The following is an 11801-nucleotide window of genomic DNA, read 5'->3' on the forward strand; positions in this document are numbered from 1 at the left end:
CTGAACTGGGCCAGGGGCCTGGGGGATGGACTGAGCCTGGGGGCTGGGGGATGGACTGGGCCTGGGGGCTGGGGGATGGACTGAGCCTGGGGGCTGGGGGATGGACTGGGCCTGGGGGCTGGGGGATGGACTGGGCCTGGGGGCTGGGGGATGGACTGGGCCTGGGGGCTGGGGGATGGACTGAGCCTGGGGGCTGGGGGATGGACTGGGCCTGGGGGCTGGGGCCTGGGGGCTGGGGCCTGGGGGCTGGGGGATGGACTGGGCCTGGGGGCTGGGGGATGGACTGGGCCTGGGGGCTGGGGGATGGACTGGGCCTGGGGGCTGGGGGATGGACTGGGCCTGGGGGCTGGGGGATGGACTGAGCCTGGGGGCTGGGGGATGGACTGGGCCTGGGGGCTGGGGCCTGGGGGCTGGGGCCTGGGGGCTGGGGGATGGACTGGGCCTGGGGGCTGGGGGATGGACTGGGCCTGGGGGCTGGGGGATGGACTGAGCCTGGGGGCTGGGGCCTGGGGGCTGGGGCCTGGGGGCTGGGGCCTGGGGGCTGAGGTTTAGGATCCGGGGCAGGGGTCTGTTCAGGCCCCTGCAGCTCTGAGTTATGAGTTATAGTTTCAGGGTGGGGCTTGCTGATGCACACTGATGCACTTTCCAGACTAATGTAGAGTTCCTGTGGCAGTCGCACAGGACTTTAAGATTCAGTTGAAGTTAAGATCTAGGATTAATACAGAAGACTTATGGAACTGTAAAATTCAACCAGGAGTTTTGTATTTCTAGGATTTCCCTGAAATCACAGAAATGTACAAATGAACAGCTTTCAAAGTCTATACTAAAATCTGTGTTATTTAACCCTCGTGCTGCCTTCGGGTCACATGACCCAAAGGTTCATAACGAACCATTGTTGTGTTTACCCAATTTTACCCAATACAAAAACAAATAAAAATAATTTTCTTTTAACCTTTGCAATGTGGGGGGTCTGAGACAGCCCAACGGTTAAAAGAAAATGCTTCACTTTGTCTTTGTATGCGGTAAATCTGTCGCAATACGACGGTGGGTCACAATGACTGATGGGTCAGAATGACCCGAAGATAACACAAGGGTTAATATCTACAACTTTAACAGTCTCCATTGCTTTAACTTGTGAGTTAACTTTTAACCTTGAAACCATAAATGCATCTTTTGCTCCAGCCTTAACAAGAAATAGACATTTATTCTTCAGATGTTGCATCTGTTGTTGTGACCTATGTCATGACGGCGGTGGTGTTCGCCACACTTGGATTCTAATCTCTACATATAGTATAGATTAAGTGCACATATGCTCACAATTAACTGTACTAAACTATGGAAGATTGTCTTTTCCCTGATCAGACCAGAGTGGGTCAAACCAGACCAAACCAGGCTAGGCCAGGCCAGGCCAGGCCAGGCCAGGCCAGGCCAGACCAGGCCAGGCGGGGCATTGCAGCTCCACCCTGTCAGCCACAGCGGTGTGAAAACAGGCCTCTGTGTCAGTGTGACCGAACAACCTGCTGTTCTCAAGGTGTCACATTGGAGAGACCACAGGGAGGACTGAAGGCCGAGGACCAGGATTACAGAGACATGGAGACAGCGTTCGCTCAGACCTCACACTCGTTCCCCTGGAGCTCAGAGCTTTGTGTTGGGAGCCTCTGCTTGCCTGTGGTCTGTGGTGCCAGAGCTCCTCAAGCCGGCTTCACAGTCCTTTATTAGACCAGGGATCTCTTTATTACACCTTACTCTAACAGCCTGCTGGAAGAGACGATCTAAAGACCATAATGCTTTCAGCAGCAGTGACCCAGCACACAGACCAGACCTGTGAACTGCAGAGACTGCGTGTGCGTGTGTGCGTGTGTGTGTGTGTGTACATGTTGTGCACCACATTGGATCGACAGGATGTTGTATGAGCCTACCCTCGGGACAAATCAACACACGCTCTTTCTCACTCTCTCACTGTCTCTCACTCTCGCTCTCTCTCTCTCTCTCTCTCTCTCTCTCTCTCTCTCTCTCTCTCTCTCTCTCTCTCTCTCTCTCTCTCTCCACTGTCTCTCTCTCACTGTCTCTCTCTCTCTCTTTCACACACACACATGCTGCGGTTTTTCCTGTGGACGCCTGGCTCACTCAGACCCTGACCACCAGTGTCAGCCCCCTGCCTCACTGGTTCTCCTTCCCCAGAGACCACAGTGCGGTGCTGGGCACTCACATGCCCAACAGTGGGCACAGATCCAACAGCTCCAGTGCCTGGAGGATGCAAGAGGGCCTCAGGAACAGGAGAAGGGAACGTTTAGCCGGAGAGGGGGGAGGCACAAGGGAGGAGAGGGGGGAGGCACAAGGGAGGAGAGGGGGGAGGCACAAGGGAGGAGAGGGGAGAGGCACAAGGGAGGAGAGAAAAGGGGGAGAGGGGAGCGTATCACATAGTTGATCATGTAGACCGCGGCCCTCGCCCTGCCTGTCAGCCATGAGGCTGGGGAAGCAGCGAGTTGAAGAGTTTGTGTGATTCTGGAGGAGATGGGGTATGATGACATACAGCACAGTACTGCCATTGTGTGGAAGCCTTGGAGAATATGTCTATCAAACGGACTGATCTATCTCCTGTCAATGAAATATATTTAACGGGAATGTTATGAAGCTGGTAATGGAGCCGTTTCTTTATTTCATAAGAAAAGATACAAATCTAGTCTGTTTATTTGTACATACCGATCGTTTTGTGCTGTCATTAAAGAGCGCTTGCAGTTCTGAGAGCCTGTTTGGAAAGCACCGATCTAAAACTGCTGCTCTGCAACAAAAAAAATATGCACGTCTACTATTGTTCTGGGCCTTCATCAGGGGAGAGAGAGGTCCGTGTCATCATATGGAGAGAGAGACCTGGAGTGGTGCTGCAGAGCGGAAACTGGCCGCTTCCCAGGCCTGCTGTCCTGGCGTTCTGCAGCCTCTCCTTCCTGGATACACATCAGCACATCTCGGGTGTGAGGAGAGGGGGGACGGGGGACGGAGGGGAAAAGGGGGGGAGATTTTGTGAGTGAGAGAGGTGGGTAAAGGAAAAGTTGGGTGGACGAGAGAGAGAAAGAGAGAGGCATGGGAAAGAGCAGAGGACTGAGATGAGGATGCAGAAACCCAGACACGTCCAGACAGACGCGTGAGAGCCTGATGGACAGGTACTGTGGGAAGAGAGACACAACCAAGGAGAGACCAGACCGTCATCCTCCTGTGTCCCCCTCGGTTTCCCTCTGTGCCAGCCCCACATAAACACAGGGAACCTGCGGAAAGTTTCACTCCTCTCTGGAGGGTCCTCTCCTCTCCTTTTCATTCTGCCGATCCGGCCCTCAGCTTGACTCTCTTGTTTTAGGAAAATTCCGGTGGCAGAGGCCTTGTCCCCCCGAAGCCCTAACGTCGACCATGTGATCATTACAGAGCTTTTTATATTTGTTTTAGGCAAACAGCTCAGTTGCCACTTCATCCATCTAGTTTACCTCTCAATTCTGGAAACAGACATTTTTCCAGAGCCTCCCGTGGTGGAGAGCGCATAGTGATGGCCACACCTCCAGCCTCAGACTCCTCACTTCCTGTCTGAGCGCAGCTTCCCTCTGACATCAGACACCGGAATATCAGCTCTGGGAGTCTGGAGATGAAGTGGAACTGGGACATTTGTACAGGCTTGTTAAATGTCACTTATTAGGAAAAATCCCCCACACACACCGGCCTGTATCAGGGTAGCCTGCGTCTCAAATTAGGACAACATCGCCATCTACAGGAGGCCAGCGGAACTTTATACCAGACAAATGGAGTTGCCATGCCCCAGGGTCCTTAGAACAGTATCAGCCGTTCCCCCGAAGTGCTGAGTCTTAGAATTCTGACACCGGCTTTTTATTTTTGACCAGACACCCATAGAGAAGAAAAGCTTATATAAGGGGGCCGCTACTGGACCTCCTCTGCAGTAGGGGGCACTCTAGTGTATTTCCTAGCCTCTGGGACTGTGGTCAGAGTTGGACCATGATCTTGTTTGTTTGGCCGGACGTGTTGATGCCCACCCACAGGTGCTAAAGGTAGAGCGGGTACAGGGCCAGTTGTGTGTTGGCCGCAGGGCTCCCTGCTCTGGTCTCTACTCTGCCTTCCCAGCTACACTACCTGATCTCTCTCACAGGAAAGGAGGAAGTGGTCATGTTATCCTGCAGCAAATTTGAGGTTTATAAAGGGTGAAAGCTCTAAAAAGTTTTCTTGGGGGCACATTCACCAACTCAGCAACTAAGCCTGCTAAGGTCTTTTAGTCTTGAGTCTTTAGCTGTCTGCGCACAAACCAATCAGATGAAAGTATGAAACTTGGCGTGATGAACAGAGACCAGCATAGGCCCAATGGGATATTTTAGGATGTGTCTACTGCATTGTGTTACTTATCAAATGGTTAAACTGAGCTTTCAAGTGTAACATGATTAATCAATGAGAAGGGCGCTAAAGTCTCTTGAAATTTTAGTCATATTAATTTTGAACGAGAAAATATTTTTAGTATGACACAGACATAATTGGGTAAATTATTTTATTCTTACATTCTATTAACGGACTAAAAGGATTTTGTGTAAATTTACTCAACAGAGGAACCACATACTCTGGCCACAACCAGACCACACATAACGCAGTAATGCCCCACTCTGCACAGTTCTAAATGAATGCAACAAGAACTTTTATTCGGACCACATGAATATTTCACAGCGGCTGTGATTGTAGTAGAACATACCTGTGCATTCCTCGCCGTTTTGCAAGAGGTGAAATCTGTGAGGCATTTATAGCATTTGGATTTTATGAATGGTTTACCTTAGCACCATCCTGTCTTTGCCAAGCAGGGGGAGGGGAGGAGAGGAGGAGAGGATGGAGGGATGAAGGGAGGAAAGGAGAGAGGGAGAGAGCTGGTAGTTTTGACTCTCTTGTTGTTGCCAACACAACGAACCTCAGTTCGCATTCAGCTGTAGCGTATTTGGAAGCCTGGAAGCGGAGCGGCAAGGAAGGGGGAAAAAAATGTTTAAATCAGTTCCACTCTCCTGTAAATTACAACCCTGCATTTTTAATTTCCTCTTTCCCCATACAATGTTATTCATTGGTGTCCAAGGCAAACATAGCCCCCGCAGACTGCACTACTCTGCAGAACAAACTGTCTTCTTTTCGCCGTAGCTACCTGTCAGAGACATGATGGAACACATGCATTCCTGGATGAAGAGCTGAGATGTAATAAAGCCCTCTGGAAACAGCAGCGAAACAAAGAGAATCCACAACGGTTAGATGACATGACGAGACTGAGAAGGCACTGGATGTCCGACAACAGCGGTTTGTCTAACGTCGGATCGAAAATAGTCAGAGACTGCGTGGAGCTGTATCTCAGATAACATCTAATGACCTAAATTGTGTTAGATGAAGCTAGTGTCTCAGAGCCAGAGGCTGAGCTAAATGAAGACTGGAACACTCCAAATTAAATTTCAATGGGAACCCAAGGCCTAAACTCCAGCAATGTTGAATGTAAGCATTCACGGAGTTCACGTTGCAGTATTTCATGGTTATAATATTGCAATTACACGCTAAGGAGAGAATGTGCATACCCAAACATGCTTACTCCATGCCCCGGGATCAAGCCTTAACTCCTCTAACCACTAGAAAGAGACAGACTTGGTTGCTGAAATAACATTAGAGGTCTGTTACCATAATACTAGAGACTCATTTGTTAGCATTACATATCTAAATACCATCTGAAAACCATAACCTGCTCTGATTAAGTCAGTTCTTGTAACGGTATAACATTTCCAACAACCCTATACCCACTGTAGGACAATTACCTAATGTAGCAGGCTTTAGGACAAGCTCAGTATGAAATAATCTACAGTACGTGGCTCTGGAACATGAGTGCATCTAGAGGCGGGGGATATCTTGAATAGATTGTGACCTTTATTAAATTACACATTCAACTTATTTTTCAATGTGTGATTGTTAAGGCTGAGAAACTGTACCCACATTGTGAAGAATTAAAACCTCTTCATTCAGTTAGTGAAAGGCCATTGGATTTAGTTTCTATTTGCGACAACTCTTCATTTGGAATGTCATTTCCACTAATTACATTTCATCTCCTCTCGTCTGCCTCCAGTCTCCGCCACACAGAGGGATAAAACGAGTCACCTGGCTTCCCTTTAAGCAGGCGAATCACATCAGTTTAACCCAGGCTAAGGGCCAGAGCTGATTTGAAAATACTAATTAGAGTGGTCCCAAGAAAAGCAACAACATAATCACATTGTTATCGTGGTTATTCCTTCACACAGTTGTCTTATTCAGAGACATTGGATTTGGTGTGAGCAGTCAGTGCTGGCCTTTCCTTGCCGGCCTGGCTAACACAGCAGGGGAACTACCACGGCCCGTATTGTACACTGGCACGGAGCCTGCTCAAACATTTGAACTTTTACAGACAAAAACAAAGTCATTTCTCTTTCTTTCTGCTCCGGGTTCAAAAATAATTGTTCCTGAAGCGTGGAAAGGACATGTGTCAACTAACTTTTCGGGCTTTGCAAAAAAAAAAAAAACGCTGCTTTTGCAAATTCTGCCAAAAGAATTCCTCCCAACTCCCCCTCAGTCTTTCTGCTTCAGTGTTGATTATTTTGCTTTTTTGTCTTTTCCTCCCGAAACGTGTTATTCATCCTGTTCCGAGTGTCTCCAGGCACACTTCGGAACTGGATATAAAATAAACAGTGGCGTTTCGGCCCCCTGTCGCGAGGCGTCTACACGCTGTACCTGGAACAATAAACTCCCGTTGCTCCCAGCGTGTTTACACTCATCTCCAACGGGACCAGGACAGAGACACAACAGGGACCGGCTGAGGCAGACACTGGCTGGATGTGCCATAGGGCTGACGCCCACCAGGGCCAGAGGTGTGGTGGAGACAACTTTTACTAGACCATGATAGAGTTCTGAGGCGGCTGGCAGGTACTGGTTCTGTGGCAGAGCAGAGATTATCTTGGACCTGCACCAACCATCTGCATGCAACGAGGAGCAAGTTGGCAACGTGACGTCCAGCAAGGAAGACAAATCCTTCTGTGTGTGTGTGTTGGTGTGTGTGTCTGAAAGCATGGGCAGAATCATGGCCTTTTGAATAGACAAATAATGCATGCTTCAGTGGATCGGTGTTATTAGTGAGACTGAATGAGACATGCAATGTTCCTTCCTGTTGAGCAAAATGATTTTCGATGATGTCACACACCCAGGATCCCGGGGACTAATCTTGCCACCCTGAGAGTACATCAAAGTCAGAGGTTGCTGTAATTATGCAGGGAAAAGCATGCTGTAATGCTGAAATACGGACCTATTTATAGCATCCTAACCCAGTAGGAATAACTGTCATCGGTGGTTAGCGTGTGTGCGTGTCTTTAATGTTGTGTGTTCTACTTTGTTTTCTCTTTGTGCCTGTGACTTCTTCAACAAGACTTTTAACCCAAACGACTATCTTCTGGTAACCCACGTCCCCTGTGCTGTGTTGATGCCATTTCGCTGCGCTGACTCCTCACAAAGGTTACCAGAACGGATGAGTGCTTTGCTCCTCGGCCAGGAACAATAATACGCTCCAGCCTGTGTTTGGGTTGACTTGTGTTCAAGGCAAATAAGCATAGCATGGTCTCAATCCTAAGAGTAAAGGTTAATGTAAACTGTCCTCAAGTATCCCTCAACTCACTTCTACTGCCTTTTAGCTTGTACCTGTACCAGACTAGCAGATATTCAGTTAGAATTCTGAGTTACACATACGTCAGTTCAGACTTTACTTCAAAAGAGCAGAGTCTCTAACTACTCTCTCACTAGGTTTAAGCCAATCTGCCTTGTTTCATTACTCTTCCGGGGTTTTTGTCTGCCTGCTTGACAGCGGAGAGGCAGAGCTTATAGTGGGACCTGGTAGTACTGTATGAGCTATAGCACTGTGATAAAGCATGACTCGTTAAAGCTCACAGGATTATTACCTGGCCCACACACAACCATCACAGATCTGTCAGATATGTGCCAATGGAATCATAAATCATCTGCTCAGGCACCCAGAACACGAGTGACGCCGGACACTTCAGTTTCAGCTGTTGGGATATTTCAAACCTTTAATTAACCCCCCAGTTTCATGGGACAGAAGAACTTCTAACAGGTCGGACAACTTCAGCACAAGTCTGAACGGGCAAATCCCACGCCTGCGTCTGAGTTCTGATGGGATTTCCAGAAGGATGTGGGACTCAGATGTGTGGCAGCCTTTTAAAATAAAGTGACAATTTTTAATGGGGTTTCAAACCTCAGTGAGACTCGACGCATCCTGCCAAGACTTGGATGAGGGCCCCCTTCCAAGGCCTCTCTCTATCGAACAGGACATGGAGGAGTGAACGTGTTCTTTTAGATTGCTGCCATTACAGGGTCTGGAGGCAGTCGACCATTTTCTGAGCTGCGTTTGCCGTCGCCGGTAGCCTTTATATGTGCCATGTGTGTGGATATACCACTGCAGTCAGCTTTAAACGATTTTAGAGGTGAATGCTCCCTTGACAATAAAGTGGATTGGAAACCTCTGCCAAGATCAGTTAATGCTAATAGGGTCAGGTCATTTTATACATTCATCACAAATTCACCACAAGCTCTGATTTAGATGGGCAGGACTGCCGTCATCATTACTGGCGTAATTTAAACAAAAATAGGTTTCTTTGAACATTTTCTCTTAATATGAGACGTGACTGAAATGGATACACAGTAATGCTCCCTCAACTAGCACTGTCTCCATTGCAGTCTACACTGCAGCAGGATACAGCGCAGGGTAGGCCGAGCGATCAGGCTAACCAGCAAGAGACGCTCAGTCTTGGAGAGAAGGAGTCCCACTTGGAGACTAACAGGAAATGCAATTACTGTCTGTCTGGGGCCTGCATTCCTCAACAGTAGGGCCAATTTCACAGCAATTTCAGTGAGTCAACAGCTCGTAAGTAATGGTAATGAGTGTCTTAATGTTTTCACACGACGCAGAGCACCCCTTTGTGGTTTTATCCCGTCGCAATTTGATCCTCTTAATACTCTACAAGCTGTTTATACTGTACACTCGTACTGTGGACTCGCACTGGTCCCAGGAGAAGGCCCCTGCCTCGGTGTTTGTGGAATACTGTCATTTAAATGCTGCATCAACAGGGATCAGGTTTCCTGCCTTGGCATCTTTCAGGTTCAAAGGTTGGTAGGAGTCAGTGGTCCCTGGGTGAACAGATGGGGGCAGGGGGGGGCTGGTGGATTGATCTCTTTCAAGCTGTAGTTGCATGAGCTTAGCTGTGGGGAGGCGATGCACTGTGATACTCCAATCGTCTGTTACAAACTCTGGGGCATTATTAATCCAATGTCAAGATAGGCAGACAGGCAGCCATGCAGGCAGACAGACAGCCAAGCTGACAGGCAGGCAGGCAGGCAGGCAGACAGACAGCCAAGCTGAAAGACAGGCAGGCAGACAGACAGCCAAGCTGACAGGCAGGCACGTGGGCAGACAAGCTGGCAGGCAGGCAGACAAGACAGTCAAGCTGACAGGCAGGCAGGCAGGCAGGCAGGCAGACAGACAGCCAAGCTGACAGACAGGCAGGCAGACAGGCAGGCACGTGGGCATACAGACAGACAGGCAGGCAGGCAGACAGGCAGGCACGTGGGCAGACAGACAGAAACACACACACACATTAAAAGTAGCTGCTGTGTGAACGAGGTCCAAGATGTCTCTGTATACCACTCTCAGTGCCAAAATGATTAAACAAATGCCCCCTTTGTGAGCAGTAGCCTTGATTAAACTGAGGCGTATGTACCGGCTGAAAAAGAAACGCAGGAGAACGCCTTTGGTGGTGCCAACATTCACTTGCCCTGTTAAAACATTGCTCCTGTCAAAGTTGTTTTTACACTCTCTCTTGGAAACTACATTTATCATGCCCCTCCTGAGATTTCAGATGTTTTTCAGTGAATGAGCATGATTATTTATGTGCAAAATAAATATTGAAACTATATATGCGTTAGTGGTCACAGAATGCTGGCACCAATAAATTTCAACAAGAGATTATTTACAGTGTCACAATAAGAGTGAGAAAGGGCTGTTGTGGCTTTCAAACAGATCCCTAACATATTGACCTGCAGATTTCACCCACTCACAAAAAACTGCTATGAGAATTCTCTTTTAACCCTCGTGCTGCCTTCGGGTCACATGACCCAAAGGTTCATAACGAACCATCGTTGTGTTTACCCAATTTTACCCAATACAAAAACAAATTAAAATAATTTTCTTTTAACCTTTGCAATGTGGGGGGTCTGAGACAGCCCAACGGTTAAAAGAAAATGCTTCACTTTGTCTTTGTATGCGGTAAATCTGTCGCAATACGACGGTGGGTCACAATGACTGATGGGTCAGAATGACCCGAAGATAACACAAGGGTTAAAACTCCAGGTACTGTTAAGTGCTTCTTACACTGATGCATGGTTGTGTGATCAATGCGGAGTTTGTGTGTGAGACCCAGTTTGGTCATGGATGTTTCCTGAGGGTTTTGAATGTGGAGGAAAAGTCACAAGAATGTGTCATTCAATTTGCCATAATTTTGCACTTAACCCTCGTGCAGCCTTCGGGTCACATGACCCAAAGGTTCATAACGAACCATCGTTGTGTTTACCCAATTTTACCCAATACAAAAACAAATAAAAATAATTTTCTTTTAACCATCGCAATGTGGGGGGTCTGAGACAGCCCAACGGTTAAAAGAAAATGATTCACTTTGTTTTGGTATGCGGTAAAGTTGTCGCAATACGATGGTGGGTCACAATGACTGATGGGTCAGAATGACCCGAAGATAACACAAGGGTTAACAGGCAACTTTATCATTTTCCATCAAATTATCAACTGATCAGTGAGGACTGGTGCATCTACTTATACTATTCATATAGAGATCGTTTGAACCAGTGGTGTATGTAATCTTGTCTCCCTCCAGGCATGACATTGATGATGAATGTGTCGAAAAGGTTAGCAATACTGCCCCCTGTTGGACGCGTAAAGCAGCTGCAGAAGAATGAGCTGCCCTCTTGTCTGTACAGCAGATCGTTCCCACTAAGTAGCCTACATATTTTATTTTCCTTTTTGGTCACTGTTTTTAATATACTACATATACTTGTGTCGTGTTATTTTGTTGTTTCTGAAAAGTTGCTTTATACTTGCTTTATAAATGTTCTTTTAGCTCTATATTGAGTTTTGACTCTAGGCATTTAATAGATGCTTATTAAACTTTAAAATACCTCGAGGACTGGTGCAGAGGAGAAAGCTGCTGTGGGATTTTTCAATTCATAAAAAGTTAATACCTCCAAGTTATATGATCTTATGTTAGTATTAACTCTGAAGGTCTTCAGAGGTTTGGCTTCCGTGGAACAATGTTTGGCGCAGTACTAAATGCTTATCTGTTAATGTCTTACCATAGACCATGAACTAACTTGATCTGAATAATGTACTTTTTGTACTTTTTCAGGACTGCAGACGGAGCTTCTCAGCATGGCTGTGGTTTAATATATACAAAGATATCAAACAGATTGGTGAAAGCTGCTTGGGCTGTTGAATTATTGAAGCAGGGCTTTTTTAAACTGGTTGGTCTCTCATCTTCTCTCTCGATGCAAACATAATGATCTGACATGACACCCACAGCTCACCATGGGAAACGCAGTTCTGCTCCCCCAGAAAATAATACAGCTACAGTAATGTTACATGTATCATTAATGAGAGGTGGCTCGTGTGCGTGAACACGTGCCCTGTTGTACCTGTTATC

Source organism: Osmerus eperlanus, chromosome 8 (genome assembly GCF_963692335.1).
Source record: "Osmerus eperlanus chromosome 8, fOsmEpe2.1, whole genome shotgun sequence".
In the NCBI taxonomy this organism is placed as follows: domain Eukaryota; kingdom Metazoa; phylum Chordata; class Actinopteri; order Osmeriformes; family Osmeridae; genus Osmerus; species Osmerus eperlanus.